The sequence below is a fragment of the Stenella coeruleoalba genome (genome assembly GCF_951394435.1).
Source record: "Stenella coeruleoalba genome assembly, chromosome: 18".
NCBI lineage: Eukaryota > Metazoa > Chordata > Mammalia > Artiodactyla > Delphinidae > Stenella > Stenella coeruleoalba.
Genome location: NC_137164.1, coordinates 65,301,425 through 65,324,228, shown reverse-complemented (window position 1 = coordinate 65,324,228; position 22,804 = coordinate 65,301,425). Strand labels below are relative to the sequence as shown.

At 46.1% G+C, this 22,804-nt stretch overlaps 1 protein-coding gene across 4 annotated transcripts in view; it reads right to left on the bottom strand.

Annotated features, from left to right (window-relative positions):
- Positions 1–21,785, bottom strand: part of MBNL2 (muscleblind like splicing regulator 2) — a 151,713-nt gene extending 129,928 nt beyond the window's left edge. Inside the window, exon 1 of one of the 4 annotated variants that reach the window (XM_079902854.1) lies at positions 21,500–21,785. The gene's annotated coding sequence lies outside the window, so the exon portion shown is untranslated. The remainder of the gene's footprint in view (positions 1–21,499) is intronic. The other 3 variants (XM_079902853.1, XM_079902856.1, XM_079902855.1) reach the window with 3 other exon arrangements.
- Positions 21,786–22,804: the final 1,019 nt, after the last annotated feature.

The window sequence follows — 22,804 nt, the reverse complement described above, 5'->3', positions numbered from 1 at the left end:
TTTTTTTTCGTCATTTTTAGCCAGCGGGGAGGGCAGGAGACGGTCCACGCTGTGACCAAGAAAAAGGGTGCGGTTCCTTTTCTTGCCTTTTTGATGGTGTGGGAGATGATGGTGTAGGGAGAACAAGCAGGAATCTGCGGAGAAGTTTTACTTCGACCCTTTTCCCCTGCTGTTTCTGATGAATGATAACAAAACAAGATCTAGGCTGGAGGACAAAAATCTCCCTAAATATCTAGCCCTATCCATGCTGAATAAAATAGTCTTGTTTTTGTGCATCTGCATCATGCTATCTGCTGCCATATTAACTCTTAATTCATGTGTTTTTCCCTTGAAGGGTAGGAGGAAAGAGGCAAAAAAAAAAAAAAAAATCGAACTGCCTAGTAGTTGTAGCTTATAGACAAGACTTGATAAGCCCCAGAAGCCACTAATTAGAAGGTGCGTGCTAATTAGGAGACTGTGACAGCCTTCTCCCCTTTCCTTGCTGGCTGTCATTGGGTGCATCCTACAAGGTCCCCGATCAAATGTCCCTTCTTGGAAAGTCATTCCCTACCCTGTCCCCCATCCCCACTGCCCCAGAGAGCCACTCTCACTCTCCCTGACCACTGTGACCCCCTCTCATGTCCTTGAAGTTGACCTTGTTGTTGTTGAGTCTGGCTTGAACGTGAGCCAGCTGAGCCCAGGTGCCAGGCTAACCCCTGTTTCTAGCTCAGCACCCAGACGGCGTCTGGGTACTCGCCTAGGGTCTGTTGACGGATTGACCAAATAAATAAATGATCCAAGAGCAGTTCCTAAGAAAATTTAAGGGCCTTAATTTTCCATCCTCCAGAGTGAACTGAAAATCAATTTACCTAAGCTGCAGTGAAACTTGATGTGTTCAAGGAGCACTGTCTTGTGATCAACTTTCTCTCCTCCATCCACTGTCCACGCCTGCTACTGGCCACTGCTGCAGACAGTCACGTGGGGGAGGATGGAGGACAGAAGGATTGGGGTGGTGACACTCTGAGCTTGCGCCTAAGCTCTGGGGATCGAGGTGGAAACGGATGGAGACTCCACCACAGGAGCGCATCCACTCAGGCAGGGGGAGGGGGCCAGGCCGTGTGTTGGGTGTGGAGCCCTTAGTGTTAGACTAAGGAGACTCAGTCTTCTCTCATTTCTCCTTCCACCAGCACCCTTTCAGAAGATGACGTCAGTGGAAAATGACTCCATAATACATGCCACTTATAGTAGCATCCCCACAGACCCAAGCTTAACTGTACTCGAGCTGTCAATCAAATAACACAAAGGTGAAAAAAAAACCAAGTTCTGCTATTCTGTGCTTTTTTAACAACACTTAGGTGCCCCACCCCAGGGGCTCCAGGGACCAGGGAAATTCCTATTTCTTATTATGTTTACTGGAATGAATGATCCTCTTCTAGACCTTAAAGTCCTTGGGAACTGGGAATGTCATATACATTTCTATGTTCCCCGCGGGGTCCGGCACAAGCACCAGGCCAGGCACCAGGCTGTATCCTGCAAAATCAAAAGCTCACGGTCAGGATTGTGTTTTTGGGTAGAAGACGGCAGGAAGCAAGCCTGTTGATGTTACTATTGTCTAACCGAGGGGCGTGGATGTAATATCCCCCTGAGCTGATCAAGGGGCCTCATCCTGGTTGGCCTGACCCACCCCAGGGAGCCAACAAGGGCCCTGTAGAGAGGTGGCCCCGCAGGGCACAGGCTATGTCTCAGTTGGCTGATGGACCCTGAAGAATGAAGGAACTTTACCTACGTGCCTGCTCCCCGCTCTTTCCTATCTCCAAACACCCCAAAGCACAAGGAGGACCATAAGAAAATGCCTTTTAGGTTTCCAAGGATACTTTTCGTAATCGAAGTCTCTGGAGGTCCAGGAAAGTGGGTGGTTTTGCTAAAGTCCTACCCATTTCACTGCAGCCAACCCTGGGTAGAGAAAGACACACCTTCTCCAGGTTGTGGGAACGCAGGCCTTTCCTGGTAGCTCCAGCAGGCATCGGAAGTGTCCTGAATCAGGCAGTTTCCTTTCTGTGGAGCCCCGTGTGTGTGCACAATAAGAGCTCATTTCCTCCTATTGGCTTTTGTTTAAATGGTTGCCTTTGATATGGGATGTGTTCCGTTCTCCTTCGAAATTATCTAAATCCAGGCATCCTTCTCGACTCAGGAGCCACTCCAGTTGGAGTCAGGCCTAACTGGTTTAACTCTAATGGCCTTTCCCTCCCTCCTGCCTTAGATTAAGCAGTTAAGTGCCTGGGGCCCTTAATCCAAACAGAGTTACAGTTAGGGTTCTCCATTGTGCATGTATTTTCAAGATAGGCATGCGCGTGTATGTCTTAACACCTCAGTGCAATTGCTAGCTACCAATCCTCCTCGTTTTGCTTGCTTTCTATAGCATCTGCGGACAGGCACACAGTTGGGTTTTAATCAGTACATTCTGAATGGAGGGAATGAGTCTTTTGAAAATGATTCACAATGAATTTGAAGATTTGCAGATATACCGAGCTGAAGCTAAGCCTTTTCTATCCCAGAGTATCATAAAATTCTCTTTGCACTCCAATTCCTGTTTTTGAATTTCTTTTTCACTTTTCTGTTATTTCTCCCTGTGTGTCGATCAAATGGACTCTGTACCACACTTCTTTCCTCCTGTTTGTGTGTGACCCAGATCTCATGACCTAGAGCACCAGCAAGCATCTAACTTGTGAAAATACTTCTGCTGTTGATGGCTTCTAAGTGGGAAAAAAAAAGGACACGTGACATTGAGCCTTGCAACACAGGCAACTGGGTTACTACATCCAGGAAGGAAGGAGCACATGGTTGCAGGAAACACCTTGGAGCAGTCCTTGCTTATTTATTCCCTAAGCAACAAAGAGTCAACCTTTCCTCAGGGACCAAAGGGCCAGAATGGACTGGCAGATGTCAGGAGTGTAACCGGGCCTCAGAGGAAATTCATTCATTCATTCATTCATTCATTTCCAAAAGTTTAAGTTCAGGAATTTAGTCTCCACGTGAGCCAGTTACCATCTACTTCAATGACCTAAAAGCAGCCTGAGTGGGGACAGAATCAACTTTATCTTTGCCAAAACAGCTCAAGGCACGGGCAATCACAGAGCTGGGCTAAGGGCTCCACTTTCACACACACGCTGCATGAAACTTCTTGAAAGTGGCTCAGTCCTCCTGTTTTCAAAAGCAACAGCATTCCTTCAGTCCAGGGTAACATGCTCCAGTGTCTCACCATCCTTACCAAATATAAGCCTTCCCCAAAGTCCGGTATAGCATTATTTTGTAAACTATAAAGGCTTCTTGAATTTTGCTGAGAAAACAGTGCAGTCTGTGAGTGATAGCAAGACTCTAAGAAATTGCAGAAATAGTCCTGGTGAAGCCCCTACCCTTTCTGGAATTGTCTAGAGGTTACGTAGCATTAATTGGAGATTAGTCCTCAGTAGCTTCACGTTCACCCAGAGAACGATACCCAAATATTCTGTATTGAGTGTTTATTCTGTGCCGTAGGGAAAGTTCTTTAAATGGGTAATCTCATGCAATCCTAACCGCCACCCCAAGACGTATTACTACCCTCATTTTAAAGACGAGAAAGCTGAGATTCAAATACATTTTGTAATTTGCTTGAAGTTGTGCATCTAGTCTGTGGCCCCGCCGTAATCTGAATGCAGGGTTTGAATTGTCTCTTAACCTCTGTGCCAGGAGGTCTGTCAGTCATTTGTGTTCAAATCACTCTGTGGTTTTACAATAAATGCAGATTCCCGGGCCCTGCCCCAGACGTCCCAGGTCAGAACCTCAGAGGCCGAGGCCTAGGAATCTGTCATCTGTTTTAGTTTTTTAAACAAGCTTCCCAAGAGTTTGTGCAGCCAATGAAACCAGGGTTTGGAGTAACTGGAAAGGGCTTTTGAAATGGGTTCAGAAAGAAAACACAACTTCTTTCTTCTCCTGAGGTTAGAGTTGGGTGGGGCAGCGAATGTAGTGCAGACATACGACCTTGTCCCAGTGGCTACAAGAGCTCATTGTGGCCTGGACTGTGGGCATGTTTCTCTTTTCCTTAGTTTTCAAGTGGCCCCCAAGCGCGAATAAATAGGCCAAATCCATTTTGTGAGATGTGCTGTACGTTTTGTGCAGCTAAGCATAATCAGAAGTATCTGTCCTACAGCAGCTAAGCAACTAAAACGTATTTGCAAAGTCAGGGCACTCCGGATAACTCCCCAGTTGATACATTTCACCCTTCGTCTCTCTCTGCCCGTTGTCTTCATCAGCAAAACTTCTTCTGTGAAGTTTCAGTGAAAAAAGAGCCCTAGCTGAAGGGGTCAAGGTTTAGCTGGCCCCTCTCCAGTACTAAACGACAACTTCATACAAACGTGCACAACCTCTGGGGGGAAATGCATTCTCTCTGTGTCTGTGATAGAAACTTCTGGGTGTATTTGGGTGGATGATGGACTGTGTATTTCTGTAACTATGACTCGTGGCTAATAATCATCTCTAGAAAGGCCTGCCTCGATTATAAAATATTTTAATCATTCAATCGTGTCCCATAAACATTTATCGAACACCTACTTCTTACCAGACATTGGTTCAAGTTTAAATTGCACAAGGATTACTAAAATAAGGGGCTTTAAAGATATTCCACATGTGATATCTCTATTGACAGATTGTTACTTCAGAAAAGAGTGCTAGGCCCACGGATTGTCTTTTTGCTGAACCCAGTGAGATGAAGGAAAAAGCTAAGGAGAATGAGTAAATAACAAAGCAACAACTGAATAACATTGGTGCAGCACTTTAGAAAGAAGTGGCAGTCACTGCATTTTAGTTAAGCCTGCAGTAACGCAAAGCTCATCTTTAATTAATAATTGCGGATCAATGCAGTATATTGGCCTCACCCCACGATGGTTATTTTGAATAGAGCAGGATTCATTTCACGGCAAAGGCCTCTCGGAGTCTCCCTGGGAAGCATTTAGACCTCAACTTACACCTTCCTTCAAATATGTCTGACGTTTCCCCCCCTTCCTTTTACAGCAGAATCAGACCTGTTCCCTACAGATTTTCACAAATGATTTCTCCTGGTGGTCTCAGCCCATCTATCCCCCTGCAGCCTCCTCGGGCTTCAAGCAGCACCAGGTGCCAACAGCCAGCCCAGCCCACCTTCCGACAAACCTACACAGTCTTATCTTAACCCTGCTTCTCCTCCACTTACTTCCTCTCCTTTGATTGCTCTAAATACTCCACACCCCCTCCCTGAAGATTTCGGCTTTCCACTCTCCCGGTACCTGGCTGTTCAGCTGCCCAGTCACCACTCTCTGGCATTATTTTCCATTATCACCTGGTTTTAGGAAACCGTAATTCAAAACACATTCATACTGTACCATTGATCGGTGTTATTTCTAGGACGTAGTAAGTCCCCTACACACGAACCTTCAAGTTGCGAACTTTCAAAGATGCGAACGTGTGTGCCGTCAGCGTCAGGCGTGAGCGACATCGCAGCTCGCCCTCCGTCTCCTGTTGCTGACGATCCTTCAGCTCTACCGTCTCCCCCCTCCTCTCCCTCCTCCAGTCAGTAACTCTTCTTGCCTGTTCCCTCGATGCCAGCCCTTGTACCCCAATTGTTGTACCATACTACTGCACTTTTCAAGGTGCTGTACTGTAAGATTTTAAATGTTTTATTTTTTTGTGTTTGTTTGTTTTTTATGTATTATTTGTGTGAAAAGTATTATAAACCTGTTACAGTACAGTACAGTACTATATAGCCAATCGTGTTAGTTGGGTACCCAGGCTAACTTTGTTGGACTTAACGAATGTGCTCTCAGAGCGGAGCTCGTTCGTATGTAGGGGACTTACTGGAGTGAATAGACTGATCTCTTCTCACAGACCCAAAGGCAAAGGGAGACACCCTGAGGCCCACACACCTGTTCCAAGGAGCACCTGCCCTCTGAAATGCTCTTGACGCTGGATTTCTTTGCCAGCGGGAGTGTGCCTAGGAAATCCCGTTAAACGTAAACCTTCCCCAAGCCTGTGCCATCTACCGTCTTCTAGATCACACTCGCTTCCTTAGGGATCTCAACGCCTTTTGTGGGTGCAGATACCGCTCCTCTGTGGATGCATCCCAAATGTACATTGAGCTCTGCACTCCACGGAAGCCACGACCCACACTTCCACGAGGACATTCCAACTTCACTTCAAGCTTCTGATGACCGGAACCAATCTGATTCCCTCCCCCACGCCTTCTGGGGAGCTTCTGTCATTGGCATCATGAATGTTCCTGCAACCTCACTTCATGGACTCCCCCCTTTTCCCTCGGCTTCCACAAGTCCTGCCCACGATCTTAGGACGCTGCCGCTGTACCGGTGCATTGCCTCCTGTGACGTTGCATCGCCTCCTGCGACGTTGCGTCGCCACTATTCCAGCTCACGCCTCCGTGACTCCTGGGTGCCTGTGGTTCTCGGCTCTAAACTGCGCTCACAGAATTATCTCCCTCAGGTAGTGTCTGACGCCATCACTCATCTGCTCACAAACATTTGGTGGCTCTCTGCTGCACTCTGAATAGAGTTCAAAACCTATAGCTTGGCATTCAGGGTCCTCCCAGCATTTTAGCTCTGCCCCTGAGAGTACTCCCTAGACTCTGCCCCCTGCTCCGCGGACACCTGCACGGGTGCCCCCAAGTGCATGCACCGTGGTCCTGCCTGGCCTTCACACGCTGGGTCAGAGGCTGTATCTTCCAGGAAGCCCTCCTTGCCTCACCTGGACAGCAGTTAACCTTCTGCAAAGACACCTTACACCCCCCTTGTGGCACGGATTACCTTCACCAGGGCGATTTATTTGTACATTTTATCTGTTATTCTAGAGCATAAATTCCATGAGAAAAAGGAAATGAGGAAAACTGAAGACCGTGACCTTTCACACAGCATTCTTTTTCTCCGCAAACTTTTCTGTAGCCAAGAAAACTTCACTAAGTAGAACACATTTGCTCTGGCCAAGCAGGTGAAGATAAAATTAACAATGATTCTGTCTCTCCCACGGACACTGGGGCTTTCACAGTGTGCAGGGCACTTCCGGTACCTTGTTTCACCAAATCATCACAAAAATCCCGAGACGTGTCACGATGATCTTGCTTTTTGCCAGCCAGGAGATCAAAGTCCCAAGTGTCTTGGTAACTTTCGTTCATCCTAAGCGGGGGAGGCCAGGATTCAATCCATGTCAACAACGCACAAGCTGTGGCTTCTGGCCATCCTCAGCCACCCTTATTTATCTTTTGAGACCTGCAGTCCCCCGAAAGGGCAAAGGGCACTCTCATCTGTGGTCTCCAGGGTGTCCCTTCCTCCCACTAGTCTTGACTGCCAAATAGGATAAAAAAGAACCCCAAAACCTTTTAAGCAAAACTTTCATGTGTTTGTAAAACATAACAACAGGGAGAGAAAAGTAGATGGTTTGTACACCATGACCAAGTGGCCTTATTATTACTATCATGATTACCATCATCATTATTATTTAACACCGATGACTTCCTTTCAAGTTTGCATTTGAAGCGTTAACTTCCACTGGCCCGGGGGCAGGACGTTATAGGGCTTCATGGTTCCTGTTATTAGTGGGAATGGAGCCCCACTTCGGAAGCCCGGAAGTTTAGGAGAGAAACAGATAAGGTGGGGAGACGTGAGTGGAAATAAAAGACGGAAACAGGGGTACCTTCTGACTCGTTCTTCGTTTATCTGATAACAGGCAGTACCCGGCGGCCAGCTACATTTAAACATCTTTTCTTACAGGCAGGAAAGACTAAAAGACCTAGCCCCTTATCCTAAGTGTCCAGCTCGCTGGATTCCACCAAGCGAACACAGTGGGTAACCCACACCCAGACGGAGAGGTCACGTCTTAGCAGGACCCTGGCTGCCCCTCCGGCGTCTCTCTGGGTCATAACCTCCCTTTCCGCAAAGGGTGAGCCCTCTCCTTAGCTAGCCACTACGTCTAACCAGCTGGCTCCAGTTGAAGTTAACCCTTTGTTCTGGCCAGGACAGCGTGTGTGTTTTGAGAAGACTTTTCTGGCAGCAACTGCTATTTCAAAGCGGAAAAAAAAAAAAAAGTGTGTGTGAGGGAGTAGTTTTGTGTGTAGGAGAAAAGTGTTTCTAATTTTCCATCCTGAAGATGTGAGGGGAAGAAGGGAGATGTGAAGGAGGGAAATAAGTCAGTAAACGCAGCCTCGCTCTGCTTTCCCCATTAGAAGCTGGAAGCATTCCAGCGGCATGCCATTTTGAGAAAGGAAGCAAACGGAATCGCCCTTCCCTACCTGCCTCAGCTTGGCTGGAGCAGGCCGGCTCCTTCTTCCCAAGCCTCCGGATATGGGGCTAGGTCTCTGACTATTATTTCATAGCACAGTGTTCAGTAGAAGCCTGATACCGTACTGAACATATGGTTTTGATTTCTTTTTTCTTTTTTTCGGTTTTGAACCAGAGAGCAAGATGGAGAGTGTCACAACCCTAACTCCAGGATTTGCTGGTCTTGCCAAACTGTAAGGTGAAACTAACTCCAGACCGATGCCCATCCTGCTGTAGCAGCTGCGGTGGGTCGGGGCGGGGGGGGCACCCACTGAGGACCAGGGGCTAAAACGCGGCGGCACTGACCCCGGACTGCTGACCTGACAAAACACGCAGGCCCTGTCCGAGCTTCACTGTTACTTTCCGCACTCATTCTCAAGCTGGAAGGAAGGGATCAGAACGTCAAATAAAAACCCACAGCCGTGGGCTTCCCCGGTGGCGCAGTGGTTGAGAGTCCGCCTGCCAATGCAGGGGACACGGGTTCGTGCCCCGGTCCGGGAAGATCCCACATGCCGCGGAGCGGCTGGGCGCGTGAGCCATGGCCGCTAAGCCTGCGCGTCCGGAGCCTGTGCTCCGCAACGGGAGAGGCCACAACAGGGAGAGGCCACAACAGTGAGAGGCCCGCGTACCGCAAAAAAAAAAAAAAAAAAAAAAAATCCACAGCCGCAGAACAATTAACTCAGGACGCAGCATGTATCTGGCTAAGGGGACGATTATTAACTCGGGGATCCACAATGTTTGAACCGCAACCATCTCCAGCTTCACCTCTTGGGTTGTCAGCCCGGCATTGTTTCCCCAAATCATCACTCCTCTCAATTATTTTTTCTGATCAATTATTTAGTGTGGTCTGGGTTATATGACATCAATTTTACCCTGAGGGGGAAAAAGTTTCTTGCTCCCTAGTGGTCAGCTGGAAAATTTGTAGGTTTAATTAAAAAGGCAAATTTTCAACAAGGCGAAGAGTGCTGGCTGGGTTTAGAGGACATTAGTGAAACTAGCAGTAAAGAAAAAAAAAAGGCAGTGTTGTGATAGAGTAGGGGGGCCTGGGGACCTTCAGGTTAATTATTAACCTGGGAATTTTCCTAAGAAAAACTGGAGGGCTTATCTCAAGTTTTAAAGCCTTAGAACAGGCTTTCTCTAGATGAAACCTGGCCAGTTAGCCGGGAAATGGTTTACCAGCCTTCCCTGCCTCCCTTTGTTTGTTCAGGGAGGCCCTGAGTAGGCCCGGGCAGAGCTGAGGGAGAAAATCCTTCCTGGTTTCTTTCTCCCACTCAGAGGAAGGAGGGCAGGTTAGTGCAGCCTGCTGTAGACTGGAGCTGGGATTAATTAGTTCCTTCGGTGACCTTGGCATCTCCTGATGGCAGAGTGTGTCTCTAAGCTGCTGAGGACTGTGCTGAGAGCCGCAGAGAAACTCTGGAAGACTCAGAGCTACGGCTAAAACGATTGCCCTTCTGTCGTGCCAGAAGACAAACGCAACAAAACAAAAGGAAACCCAAAACGCGTACTTCACCTCTGAAAGTGCCTTAACGGGGTATTCAAGTTGTGTGAACAGTATCATTGATCTGTCTTTCTATCATCTATCAATCAATCTACATCTGTGTATATATACTAATCTATATAGCTATCTATTTGTGTATACATTTATCTATATCTTTACCTACCTCTATCTGTATATATAAATATTAATCTGTATCTATAACCATCTATTTATACAGTAATCTAAATCTATCTATAGGTATATCTTTATTAATCTCTATCTGAGTGTATTATATAGATACATATATATTAATCTATATCTATACAGTTATCTATTTCTTATCTATCTCCCATCTATCTATCCATCTATCTATCTATCTATCTATCTATGGGTGGTTTTGCAAGTCAATGCCCAGGAACTTGCCAGGCATTTCCAGAGGTGCCTAGAGCCTATTGTTGGAACGGAAGACAATTTTCAACCCTTCCGTGCAGTTGGGGAAGCTGTCTGTCCCTCCCCCGCTTCACTTCCATCCATCACCTTTTCCCCACTGTGCTCAGGCCTGAGCAGAGCTGAGGGAAAATGGAGAGCCCCACCCCCTTCTCTACCACAGCTGGTTCAAGGTTCAAGTACAATACCAATATGGGTCAGCAATGCAACAAAGCTGCCAGAAAAACTGTGTATCTTCGGTTGCATAAATAAAGTACTCTTTCCCGAAAACAACAGGCAATGCCCGCTGCTCCTATCAGAGGAAGCTTGTTTGCTGTCTTTAAATATGTGAAGGGGCTCGTCTGCCGAAGGGGCAGTTGACTTGCTTAGGGTCAATGCAAAGGCCTGAACGAGGGCTGAGCACTGAAAGTCATGGGGAGTCACATGTCGTTTCAGCACAGGGAAGAATTTCATAACAAAGCGCTATGGTTTGCTTGCATCGTGGGGTCGTGACTGGCCGGCACATAGAGACGGATGAACCCCTGTTAGAGTCTGCTTGGCAGGACCGTGGCAGAGGGTAGACGCGAATTGTGCCAGCTAGTCCCGCCAATTCCTTCCATCTTGGGATTCCCTTCTGCTTTTCATCGCACACTTGTGGGTTTCGTCAGTTGGGTGGCTCTCGGAGGGGCGATCAGAATCTGGTGGGGTGGGCAAAGCTCCTCTGCCGACCCCGATGTCTCCCCACAGCTCACCCTCCTGATACCTGAGCACCCAGAGGAGCAGAGACGCGCAGCAGGTCACAGGAAGCAAAGAGTTAAAAAGGCCAAAGCTCTGCTGGGTCCCGGCAGCCCCAGAGGCAGCTGAGTCCCTTTGAGCCTGCCTCTTAATTGCAGCTTAGCTGCAATAGGGAACTTTGAAGAAAAGAAACAGGGAAACTCTGGAGATAGGGTTTGTTTTGTTTCCTGAGGGGACGGTCTTTGTGGTGGATGCCAGGAAGCTGATACTTCAGGGTTCAAGTGATGGGCTTCCTCAGGGGCAAATAAAGAGTCCTTTCTACCAGCTAAGAGTCGGGTGTGACTAGAACCCCAGAGACATGGGGCATCTGTGTGCCATTTAGGAGGGGTGCCAGGTACAGCCTTGGCAGAGAGAAGAGAACCCGGGGAGAGAGGTCATGGGTCAGCTCAGGAGCCAGCAGAGTAAGGGAGAAGGAGAGCCTGCAGTGCCACGATGGCCAGGAGATGCAGCCCGAGAGGTGGAACACGTGCCCCCACCAGAGAACGGGTGACACGCGTGAGTGTAAACAGCCCTGCACGAGAACAGGGAAGTCGATGGCAAGGAAAGGGGATTTCTAAGTCCTCCTAGAGGGTAGCAAACCACAGCCACACAGAGCATCTCACTTTCACACAGGCCTCACAGCTGATAATGAGCGTGTTATCAATTGAAAGTATCTAGAAGGCACCTCGGACGAGATCTTTCTTTAAGCATCTTCCTGCGCACCTGGACACACACACACACAGACACACGCACACAGACACAGAGGAGATTCAGGAGTAAGGAAAAGGCCCACTAATCACAACAAATGATGAAGATGATGCTCTAGCTGTCCCTGGAGATTTCCCAGGTCCCTTTGTGAGGAGGAACTCACGCCTAAAACTGAACTCATGCCTGCCCAGGCTGCCAGGAATTGCTTGTTTGTGTTCTATTTAACTGTTTAGTGAATTCTGCTAACAGTACGTGCAAATGAGAGAGAAGTTTTCCCGAAGCAAACCCCTTTTTTTGCTACCCCCAAGTAAGCACCGTTGGAAAAGGTCTGGGTGTTCAGAGACCTGCTAACTGGAGTTTCACCCCCTGCTCTGTGTCACTTGTTCATGTGTGACCTTGGCAAGGAACTCAGACTCCTGGGACTTTATTTTCTTTGTAGAAAGGTTTAACTGAGTTGATGTACATAAAGCTCTCAGCAGAGGGCTTGGCATATAGTAGACACTCAATAAATACTTGTTTCCTTTCAGTCCTAAAAGGTTATTGGTAAATTAAAAATGCATCAAAATACCGGTCGTCTTGTGTGTGGGCTAAAAGGGCATCTGGGCAGGGAAGACTTTCTCTAAATCCGGTTAGCGGGACCCCTGGTTCTAGGAGAGAGGGGGCCACATGCTGGACATACAGAAAAATGAAGTTCTCGAGGGCAGGGAAGGCAGACGGACATGAAACAAGATCTAAGACTGTCCACAGTTTCACTGAAGCCACCACCTGCGACAGCTGTCGTTTCTCTTAACGTCTTCACTCATAGCATGAGACTTTAAAACTAGCATGTTTAAACAAATGTGATTTTAATTGCACATAACACTTCCTCTACACTCTTCCTATTCTTTGGAGGGAATGAGGGGAGAATGAGAGCATCCTAAGGGAAATGCTGGGTTTGTCAGAGTTCCCCGAAGTAACCCGCTGAGGCTGTCAGACTCACAGGCTCCAGCTCCGACCACTGTCTGGAGGGAAAAGTCTATGGCCGATTTTGAACACATATATTTGGTAGGAAAAGATATCTCTGGAGCAGACGTGGAAACAGACACACTAGCCTTCCCTGGAGGCAGTGAGCAAATCTTTTTGGGAATTGGTGAGAGTCTGTGTCCGCAGAGAAAACGGCCATTGCGGGCACGGGGCGCCATCCACAGACCTGCTGCTGTGGCCACGGAGCTGCTGGAAACTGCTGGAAGGCTCACCTTCGTGGCCTCCACCACAGCAGCTTCGGTGCAAGGCTTGCAGGATAAGTCGGCTCGACCTCTGCTCCACTCTTGGGCCCGGGAAGCCTGGAAAGGCCTCCTGGATGGAGGAAGCCGGTGCTGGCCCTCAGCCCCACAGAGCCTCCTTTAGAATCATCTCAGACCCGGAGGCCCACCGCCGTCTACGTTCACGCCAGCAAAGCCTCCAGGGCAAGCAACAAGCATCATCTTCATCCCGGAGGAATGCAGAATCTCGGACCCCGCTCCTCATCTACCGAGTCAAGACCCTACAGTTGGAATTCGATCCCCAGTGGTCTGCTGTGCACACGAAAGTGTGAGGAGTGCTGTTCTGGCTTGCTCACTGTAGGCATGAGGGTACTTTCTCATTTCCTTCAGAGTAGTCCTTACAGCTGGGTTCAGCTGACGCCTGCTAGAGCCAGCAATGAACGAACCCTAGGTCTTTGACAACAGGTCAAAGGCCTGTTCCTAGGTCTCTGACAACAGCAAGATCTCCAATCACTCTGGAATGACTGTCCTAACCGCTTATACCCTCAAAATGTATATTTTGAGATACAGATGCATACATCTTGATCAACAATTATTGTTGGTTTTAAATGCTTTCTTTTGGTTATTAGTGAAGAGTTACTTTTTAAAGAGTCAAATATCTATATCTGTATCTACATGAAAGATCCAGGTAGGACGTTCTCCTTATCCGCCGATACTCTGTGGCTCTCACCATGGCATTGAGTTGATACTGGCCTCCACGAGGACCACGGGCTGAGCACTCATGTCAGAGAGGGTAAGCCCCGGCAGAACGATGCGGCACAGGAGCCGTGGAGGCCGTGGTATGGTGCGCAACAGTCTTGGTTACGTATTTTTTGATTGACAGTTTTGCTCCTTTGTGGGTTTTCGTTTTCCTGATTCCTTGCTAGCTCTTATTCTCTCTGGGCCCGGGCAGTCTTCCCTAAGGCTCATCCTTGGTCATCTCCCCATCTCCATTTATGTTCCCTTCTTCTTGGAGGCAGTAAGCACTCCTGGCCTCAACAATGGCTTCAACACAGGTGTGTCTCAGTTTACATTTGCAGCCTGGTGCCTAAGCTGTTCTCCATTTCATGTTGTCAGATGTCTACGGATGACCCACTTCGATGACCCATCGTTAGCTAAAACACCATTACCAGGACTCAAAACTCAAAACTCATCCTCCCTCCCTCCCCTGACCCCATTCCCATGATGGGCCCCTTTTTCCATCTACCCCTATTTTCTGTTAGGGTCCCACAGATATTTCTCCTGCTAGAAACTCCAGTGTCACTTTGGCTCTTCTGAGCTCTCACTAGCCTCTATTATTTTTCCTTCAAGACATCTTTTAGATTTGCCCTTATCTCCTCCATCCTCATTCGGCCATTCTAAGCCAACTCCTTCCCACACGGTGCCTGAAATATTGCAAAAGTTTTCCGGCCAGTGGCATCACTTGTTACAAATTTTCTAACCTCTAACCTGATCTCACAAGTTCAATTCAATCCTTATAAAGCATTAGACGTGATGCTGTAGGTAACAAGTTAAACTCTTCCACATGGCTCTTTAGTTCTCCCATATTCACACTCCCCCACTCTGTCTAAACTTATTTCCACACTGAAAAAATGCTTCTTTTCCAGCATTTAATCCCTATTCTTCAAAGTTCCACACTGGCCTCTACATTACATTATGCTGTTCCTCCCTTCTAGAGATAATCTTCCTTCCTCTATTTTCGACTGTTGTCCTCTCCAAACTTTTTAGATCATATATCCCCATCAGAAAAATACTTTCATGCAGGAACAACCATTATAAGATTAGTTACTTATTTATAAATGTTATACTTGCATAACAATATGCTACATACATTATCACACATGTGAAATGTGACATTTTTAAAGGACGGGTTAAATAACATATAAGATGTAATTTCAACTATTTCCTTTCCTCACGGAGATGATGGCCTTGCCCTAGGCTTGGGGTGTAAACATCCCATTGTAGAAACACTGATCTAGAGACAGTACATCCATAGAGAGCTAGAGGAAGTATCTCTTCCTCTTCGAAGCCTTATCTAGTACTCCAACCCAAAAGGAGTTCCACTTTCCTGAACTCCCAGAGCACTGAAAACTACAAGCAGTAAATCACTGACATAATATATACTTCACCAATACTTTTAAGTTGATTAGGTGAAGCTCGTATCTAGGATGCCCGAAATAGATAGATTTTTAAAAAGTAATTCAATATCTTAATCAAAAACATACTGTCTTCCCAAAATTGCTTGGGTTGAGCTCTAGTCCAGTATGCAACGTCCATTGCAAGAAAACTCCAAGTCAGGCTGCAGCGTCGTTTCATTTAAAGACTGCTTGATCTCATTGAATATCATATGCACAGATTCCCACAGTTTTGAGGACCAGCTTTTCCGCTGTTTGGCTAGTGAGATTTTTAACCCATTGCTTAACCTCATTCAAATTGGGTTTTTATTTAATTTATCAGATGGGGACACATAGGGGGCTTTGTGGCCATTAAAAGAGACGATAAGCATAAAAACGGAAATGATATATGAAGTAAGATGCTAGTGTTATTACATTCAGTATTTATGTATCATAATGTAAACTCTATAAAGCACATCGGAGATTTCTAAAAGAATCGGCCTCCTACCTTCACCTTGAGCTTTCTTTCTGCAAATAAATTATTTTTATTTCCTCTATTTTATTTGCTCAGCTGAAAACATGGTGCTGCCTCCCTATAGGAGTTGGAGGTATGATCGGGCCTGAGTTTAAATCCTGGCTCTGCCAGATACCAGCTGTGGGATCACGGGTGTGTTCCGGAAACTTTCAGAACTTCTATTGGCCAGCGTTAACTTTGCGGGGAAAACATTAACTTCATGAAGTCCTTTTAAGGTTCGAAATACACAAGATATGTGTGTTAAGCACCTAGCTTATAACACATGCCACTAAAATATTAATTTCTGCCCTAACCCCTTTAACAGGCTTAAGAGAACTCAGTGAGGTGCTCTCATGGGCAAATGAACTACTTTGAATTTTGGGTTCATTGTTGACTATGGTTTTTCCCTGACCTGTGAGCCTTTTACAACCATTTATGAATGTTATGTTCTAGAAGCACCTCCTTGCCAGTCATAGCCAGACTCACGTTGCCACTGTGTGCCTGGGTTGGGGCATGAAACTAGTGTAGGTTTTGTCTCCTAATGACTTCTGAGCAGTCAGAGCTGGGAAAGCGAAGCCAGCCAACCTCTCCTGCTCTGCTGCCACATCCGGACTGCCTCCTGTACTAGTTTTGAAGTGTAGTTGTCCAAGAAAGCATCTGGGGACAGGAGAAGGTGACACGCATACTTGTAACCTGGAGCACTTGTGTCTCCTGGTTTTCTAAATTCAAATCCAACACTGAAAAAAATCAATGAATAAAAGTTTTTAAAATCCGGTTTATAACTCATCTCCGCCGGAAGCTTTACCTAGTACATCCTCACAGGCATGCTCTAATCTTAGGCTCCCAGTTTTTAACCCACTGTTTGAACTGTTAATTGAGATAAAGTCTGTGAAAGCCCTCTGTAGAGGGTACAGAACTATACATATGCTAATTATCCTTCTGATGGCATTTGTGTGCTGAGCTGCTCTTATCTTGTTTGTGAGTGTCTTGTGCCCCAGCTAGTGTGGATTGCAAACTGCTCAGGCCCAGGGACCTGCAGCGTCTTCCATGCCTCCTGCCTCCTTCTGCTGTCTTCTGAGATGGCTCACTCCCCCAGAGCTCTTCTCTGGCAACCAGCTCGCCTCGATGCTCCTAGACCTTAGAACCTGCCCATCTGCCTGCCAGGACCCATCGCTGAAAAGAATTCTTGAGGCTCCCTTACACCCTCAGTCTCCTCTCCCAGCTCTTCCCAAACTTGTGGCTTGTCTGTGCCCAGAGAACACACATTAATTTTGATGTCAGGGTGAAAAACAAAGCAAAACAAAAACTTTGTGTTTAAAAAGGGAAATAGATTTTTTTTTAAGTAACTGTGCTTTTAAAAAAGAGTTGTGTGTGTGTGGGTGGTGGAGCTTAACCCTCCAGGGTCAGGAATCAGGTTTCCTTGCTGGGATGGGGACGGTGAGATCTCAGCCACCCCGAGGCTCAGAAGTGTGGGAGAGGGTCTAGGATTTCCTTTTGCTGATTGATGGCTAAGATCCTTTTGGACGATGCACCCATATTCCCCAGTCATTTCGGGGCTGTCTCTCAGCTTGCTGAGATGGGGGGATGCTCTCCACAGCCTCACAGTTTGGATTTGTGGAGGCAGCATTCTCATACGTCTGTTGCTGATCGTACATCATTACATGTTATTTAAACAGTATTATGCTGAGAAATACAGTAGAGGTGAAGAAATTACAGAGTTGAAACTCAAAATTCCTTCTCTTATACCTCCCCCAAACACCAAAACTGTCTCAAACCTACAATTAATGTTTGATGGTTAACAATGTTAAATTAATGTTAGCCAATAAAGTTATTATGAAAGTCTTTGAAACTTACAATTCCGCATTGTTTCTTTCTGTCCTACATTTTGCACATACTCAAAGTTAGCTATTAGGTAATTGACTTGTTCTAACCAAATGGCAAAAGCCAGGGGAGCCAAGAGGTGTTTAATAAACACTTGTTGACTGATTGATGGAATATACCGACCTAGGATCTCGGAGACAATGCAGTCTTTGTCAGAGCACTAAGGTAAATCAGTGGGTCCACTTCTATGACCAAGCGTTTCTGCCATATTGAGGGGAGCAGGCCAACCGAAAACTTATCCATCAGCACTGTGGCTCCGGATCACAGAAGAAACCCTATGGCCTCGCCTTTCACACCTATGTTCACTCTCAGCAACAGAGCGGGGACCAGCTTCAGCTCAACGAGGCCAAGCAATTGGAGGCATGGCCTGATGCAGACCAGCCATGACGCCACCTTGAGCCCCTTACTATGAATATGATCACAGCTGCAACTAACAGTCTGTGCACATTAAACAAAACAAAACAACAAAAACCAAAAAACAACTGAGCTGAGTAAAAATCTGGAGGTCAAAAACAGTACTGCAACTAATTTACAAAGCCCAGCTAAGTCTTCCTGCATCGTTCTTCTGAAATAAAGCAAAGCATGAAGTACCAAGTTCCTTGCTCCACCCGGCAGGGGACATCTGTGCCCATCTGGTTCCTTCCAGAAAGTATGCCTGGGCACATGACATCTTTACTTCTCTTCACAGCCACTTCCTCTCTTTCTTTGCTGGGCCTTCAGGTCGGGCCTCAGGCAGGTTTTATGAGAGGAGGCAAGTGTCCTGCCCCTGTGCTGCTCTACCCCCGGGCTTCCGTGCTCACCTGGCCTGCCTTTGGACCTACAGCTTTCTCGTGACTTTGCTCCGGGCTGACATTGATGCCTCACACCTCCCTATCTTTCCATAACGCCCCTCGCCCCCCTGCCCACCTGCTCCCCAGAGATGCCAGCTTTCTCTGCCTGACACGGCAGTCACAACTGTTTCTGACCTACCAGCTCTCCTGTGCAGCTGTACCTGGAGCTACTCAAGACCCCAAACTATGTTTTCACAACCAACAGGTCCTGCAGGTGTCCCACCTCTTCATTAATCAGAATCCTTTGCCACTTGCCACGTGGCCAGCCTCCTTCTATGTTGATAATATGTTTTGTCATCTTGGAAAATGTAAACAAATCAGTAGGCCTTCCCATTTTTTTTTTTTTCTTATTGACGTCTCGTTGACATACAATACCCAGCTTTTCTCGTTACCGGTAGGAAAGTGCAGGAAGAAAGGAAGAGAAAACGCATGCAAGCCTGAACCTTATCAGTCTCCCATAAGGAAATTCCTCAAACTCAACATCTGAATCCGCTTCTCCCAATTCTTGCTTGGAAGCGTGGGTACCTGATCTTGAATCTCTGTGGCACTCCCCGAGCGGGACTGGCCATGTGATATTGATTTGTGTTTACCATAGCAACAGCAAATTAAAACAACTAGCAGGGAGAAGGCAGGCTGTTAACCAGTAACGCTGCACAACCAGTAGATTTCACAAGCGTATTTGTCTCCTTTCCTCTCATTCTCTCTCTCATTCACTCCACTTGCACACATGTAATACCAAAGTCAAAGAAAAAAGCACTAAATGCTTCGGGCACTGCAAGGCCTGTGTCTGAAGGGTCTGGTTTGCACAGTTTCTAGTCTATTGCACAAGACCAACGGAGAAAATGCACACAGCAATGCTCTGATTTCCTTGGAAATTGCATGCGTTGGTCTAAGGAGAAATATCCCTAGAAAACGTACATGAACATGAAGTAGATTGAAGGGTTCTGTATATATGACGATATATCTTAACACCCTAAAGCATTTACCAGTTTCGTTAATAGGGAGGTTTTATCCCTTTGTAATTTAACTAGTTCACTGTGTCAACAGACAAACTTTTTTTTGTTTTTTGGATGCAAGGTCAAGACCTCTCAAAATGCTAGACGCATGAAGGAAAGTGTAGCAAGTATTCAATTCTATTAAGAGAGAGAAAAATTGAGATGGGTGCTTGCTCGAGGCTACACAACACAAGCAGTCCTGAAGAGGATGCAGACAAGGACTGGGAACTCCCGAGAACTCCAAGCTGTTCTAACGGAAATTCTTTCTGAAAAGCCTCCTTATTAAAAACTAACCATCCCCTGATCGCGACGACCAAGGTTGCCACTTGTGACACGGGATGAACAGCCTGCAGTACTGGACTGCCCTTCCTTGGGTCCATCTGCACGAGGACACGGTGCTCTTTCTATCAGAGCGGCTGTTCCCACCATCACGACCAGCCGTGAACTCGGTGGCATAACCTGGGTCCTAAAAAGTGGCTCTGGGGGAGCTAGGAATGGGGCCACGGGGACTGTTTGCCCAGGGGGCAGTGCTGGGCTGCACTGAGGGGAAGTGGGACCAGAAGCAGAGCCGTGCTCCACTCCCTGCCGCTTCCAGTCAGCACAGCCAGGGTCCTGCAGAAAAACCGCCCTGACCTGCCCGACATGAGGAAGCAGGTAGGAGAAGATGCCCTATTTCTGCTGGAGGTCGGTTTAGGGTTTAGAAAGGACGGGAATATGAAGACCTAACTCAAGACCTGCCAAGTGACAGTTAGAACGTTCCTAGCCAGGACATAAAAAAATATTCCTCTCCACGAGCTTGAATAAAAAACACACAGCAGAAATAGTTGGGAGATGACGTCAGAAGTTCTGGGCTAGTGTCCTGCACTTCTCCTTGAAAGTAAAAACAGTGGGTCTGGAAGAATCTACGTGGCATTGCCCTTATTTAAATGAGTACTTCTACGGCTTCTTCCAAAACAGGCAAGCTAGCTGAAGAAACTTCATCTTATGTACAGGTTATAGGAACCTCTTTATCTTTTTACTTTATTATCCTCAAAATGCACATATTACTCAATGAACAAATATCTTTCCACTTAACCTTTGTCTTTTCAAAGGCCAGTGATGTTTCTTGAACAACATTCACGGTGGTGATGGTTACGCAAGTCAGATTTTTTTTTTCTTTGCTTCAGTGCTTGCTAACTATTCTAAAAATGTTACACATTTATTGTAAACATATGCTTCTGAGGCCTAACAAAAAAGCACAGTTTCCTCATGCCTGGCAGAAATTTAAAACGGAAAAGGGCAGAAAGAATTCTTTAACAAATATATCCTTTCCTTCTCTTGGGCCAAGTGTGTTAAAAATAAATCTTCTCCATCATTTCTCACTGCTGCTTCTCGGCTAGAAAGTTGATATGGTTCGGCACAGTGAAAACACAGCTTTAAAAGCTAGCCTGCCCTCATTAAATTATTCTGCTGGCTGTGTGTTCTCATTAAAAATGCATAAAGATCAGATAATTGCAGTAAGCATTATTAACCCAGCTTTACTTTTGAATATAATGGTTCCACTTTTAAGCTGGAAACAAAGGCTCAGACATGCCAGAAAAAGAAATGTAAACATCGAACTACAGTATCAAAAACTTGTCAGAAAGCTACCTCTTGCTGGCGTGTTAAAAATGTGCTTTTGAAACTCAGTTAAAGCCGTGGCATTGTAGAGCTAGGTAGGTCCCTAATTTCCGATAAGTAGACGTATTTTTTGGGCTAAACGTCCAATTGATAATTATTTACCGTGAAGTTTTTTTTTTCTTTTTCTTAATTACGAGTCTGTTTTCAAATCACAGGATCGACGTAAACTTTATTTATTCGGGAGCTAACTACGACAGTATGAACATTTTCTAGAACAAGAAAATAACAATGCTCCCAAGAATTCGAATGGGTTTTGTTGAGTAATCAATGGATCTATTCTTTGAATAAAAACTCGTTTTATGCCTCACCCCAAACAGGCAGCAGAGATTCACGCTTTGCCATTTCTCTTTCTCGAATCAAAATGTTACGTAAAACTCCAGGGTCCCCCCTGCAAGTATTACATTTGAACTAGTGGAATCCGGTTTCCCTGGCTTCCCTAAGCAACATACACGGAATGCAGCATACTGCAGCAAACTCTTTAAACATTCAGGAAAAAAAAAAAAAAAAAAGAAGGGGGGGATGATTTCCCTACCTTGTTTAGCTCTGCCTCTCCTTTCCTTTTACAGTAACCCCAGGAACATCTGGCAAAATCAAGCGGCCGAGGCTTCTCCGCTGCATCATGAGGAAGAAATTTCCATGTAAATAGTTCTCATTCCCTGTTTATTGTACTCTGAGAGCCGTCTGCCGTATCTGGAAAATTTTGCCTTCAGATGATGAAGCAAAGACAGTCTAAACTCTGTTGCTGTAAGCTGCAGCCCTTCCTTCCGACAAATCCCTCCCAGCTGTGAGCAGCCAATCCCCAGCAAGTTCGTCAGCCCTACTCGTCTGAAACTGGCCCTAATAGGATGACTGACACAGCAACACAGCACTTGCAGTGTGTGAAAACAGTGCATCCATACTGATGAAAGAGGAATTTCCCTCTCAGAAGAAAGCAATCAGAGCACCAAGACAAAGTGGCACATAATTGGCAGAGCAGAGAGAGGGGTAGCTCCGGAAAACACCCTTTAAGACAGCCAGCCCAAAGCTTGTGGCTGCATTGTCGATACTTTGGAAAACAGAAAACTCTGCTGATTTAGGAAAAATCCAGGTTGTACATGAAACTGAAGTCGTTACCCCATTGGACAAAGCATTATATTTTTTTAAAAGGAAAACAATTCGATGTCTGCCATGGAAATTAATAGACCTTACAAAACGTTTGCATATGATTTCCATTAGTGAGGAAGGATGTGTTAGCCCAAGTGCATCGTCAAAGCCAAAACACGCTTATATCCCTCGCACAGTTTTCCTGTATAACATCTGTTACTGCAGTGGTTAGTTACTGCAGCCCATATATCTTTCCTCTTAAGTTTTCAGACTCCCCGGGACTTCATTAAGGAATTCTGAACAATAAAATTGATATCTGTACTTTACCCTTTGTGCTCTTGGCAAGATCCCCTGAGAGGATTAGGTGTGCCTTAACCTAACCTTAGCTTCCTTGGTTACCACTTGATAAATACTGTGCATTGGTCCATATTGTCATTAATGAAGCAAACAGCACAGGAGGATGTTTACTGCTGAACACACGTGGCACGTGACCCAAGGGGCACCATCAGGTGCGACTCCACAAAGGATGGTCTGGAGGTGCTGAAGTTCCCTGAGATAAAGCAGAAGAGGAATGGAAAGCTTAGTAAGGGTTATTTACTTCTTTCCCAGTCAACGGTACTCCGTTTTGAAAAAGTATAAATGGCATTTAGAAAACACAAAAAAGCATACATTTTCCTTCCACTAAACACAATATTTTGAATTTAAAAAAAACTGCGTTATGATTACATGGCTAGACCAAGGTGGGAACCAAGGC